This window comes from Cibotium barometz, chromosome 1, assembly GCF_041138505.1.
Source record: "Cibotium barometz isolate CiBa-2024 chromosome 1, ASM4113850v1, whole genome shotgun sequence".
Lineage (NCBI taxonomy): Eukaryota > Viridiplantae > Streptophyta > Polypodiopsida > Cyatheales > Cibotiaceae > Cibotium > Cibotium barometz.
Genome location: NC_141046.1, coordinates 74,744,742 through 74,747,241, shown reverse-complemented (window position 1 = coordinate 74,747,241; position 2,500 = coordinate 74,744,742).

The window sequence follows — 2,500 nt, the reverse complement described above, 5'->3', positions numbered from 1 at the left end:
TCCATTCTCCAATTCATGCTTCGTATCATACACATACAATTGGGAAAATTGAGGAGCTGCATCTCGTGTTTCATTAGGTATTACAGAACCAACATGATGATAGGTAGTACCATGGATTCGAAAATTAAATACACCTCCTCCTCTCCTAGTGAACTGATTATCCAAGTGAGCACCGAGTGAAACAAATGCTAAGGCATTGTTATAAGAGGGTATATTCTTCTTGTATTCCTTACTTGCATTATCATTATCATGTAATAGATCAACCAATGTAGGAGATGTTCCCACTTCTTGCACAAAAGTGTTTTCCCACATATTGTCAAAGCTTTCTTGATGCCTGACATTTCTAAATTAGTGCACCACAAAAATGGCACTTATAAGAAAGGGTCCCAGTGAAGAGTACAATCTTCGGAACATAACACCATGGTTGTTAGGTGCTTAACATTATGAAAAAATAAAAACACATGCCTTATAGAATGACATTCGTATTTAATACCTTTCACATCACCTCCAACATAACAGAAAATATGTTAAAAATTATCAACACAACCAATCTCATCTATAGGTGGCTCATTTAAATAAAAAGAAATAGGGCCTCCTACTATATCTCTATGTGCCCGAACATTCAGATGCTCATTGATAGGTTCTTGAAGAACCAAAGCAGTAGGAGTTGGTCTATTACATGAATCTAAGTGGATTCTAGCATAGAATTCTCTATGCTCCTCATCTTCAACCCTTCCAAATATTTCTATTTTATTTACATTAAAGTACTCCATTAAATTAGCATGAATTTGTTTTCAAATGCAAGCCCTTGTTCACGAACAATTACGGTGAGATGCGTGTGTTACATCCAAAATTTGAAGTTGACAAACTTGGGTCAAGCTTAGGCATATATAACTCCTAAACCATCTTCAAACTCCTTTGAAAAACAAAAAGGCAATTAATAATTTTCTTTTTGCAAACATTCACTGACTTCAAACTCAAAACAAAATATTATCTTATTACATTTATTCTACTTCAAGTGCCATTATCCTTATGTATGATCTTGGCATATATATCACACATGTGACCCTACTCTCAAGAATAGGCTCCACACAGTACCAAACATCATGTAATTATTAGAGAAGTTTATAATAGAAAAGTGTGTCTAACAAATTATAATCAATTTACACTAATAAGTGATAACCTCTCTCCATCTCTCACCTTTCTTTGCTAACAAAGGCATTACTCTCACCTTTCTTTGCTAACAAAGGCATTACTCTAGAGAGAGAGAGAGAGAGGGGGGGGAGAGAGAGAGAACAAAAAAAAACATAAAACTATAAAACATGTTGATAGAAAAAGAAAGAGTGAGAGAATAAAATAGAAAGGTAGATATAAAGATTTTGAGAAAATAGAGAATTCATTAATATCACCTAGAGAGACAATGCAGGAAAGTTGAACACAACTTTTTCCTCGAGAACAAAAACATTAGTACTCTCACAAAATCTATAGGCAACTACCCCTGTTTCCACCAACATACAACTCATCTTCTTCATAATAGCATTGAGTCGATTAACGGACATATTTAGACTCAATACCTCTAAGCCTAATTCGTACTTGCTCTTTTAAAGAATCGGCTTCCGCTTTACATTCCCTAGTACATCCACCTAGATGCTCCCCAATTTCAACATACAAATTTTCCATAAAGGTAATCATGTCTAGTTGATTGGCCTCCATGTGACCACTACTATCGAGAACGTGATGAAGATAATGTGCTAAGTCATCTCTTAGCATATCTCTCCTTCGGGTTCCACTTCCACAGACCTCATCCCAAAGGGCATTTAATTACTTCTTGTTGCAAGCAACCTGATTTTTCTCAGTGCGCTCCCATATGTCCACAATAGTCCATAAACGTTCAGTGTGCTTGGCTATCCTAATGGAGACCTTGGTTGTCCTGATGGCTGGAGACCTTGACTGAGCAAGGTGTTTTTCAACATGAATATTCATTAGCTCTGGTGGGGTAGACAAAGCTACATCAGAATAATTGGAAGCTCCATACATAGCCACTACGGCATTTAAGTTGTTGTTATTATTCAAGATCTCCATTTGCTAAAATCCAAAATGAACATCTTAAGGCTCTCCAAAATCTCTTTATATCTTAGTCAACATGTTTTATAACCCTATATACCAGCACTATATACATGTAGATACCTCCTAGTTGCAAAGAGGAAACAATGTATACTCTTAGCGAGCCCTATAATTCTCTCTCTAAAAGTCTAATATTAGCAACCATAAAGAAAGTTCTTTACTTTTCAAGAACAAGGCTAAAATAGCCTAAGTACTAAAATAATTTATCATATGTATATTCTCTTAGGTCATATATTCTCTCTCTAGAACTCTCTCTACAATCAAACGCAATGTTCTAATAATTGAAAACTTTCTAGCTTAGCTAGCCTTGCATATCACTATAATGAACACTATTAATGTGCACACACTAAAGTATTAAATACACAAAAAACATTAT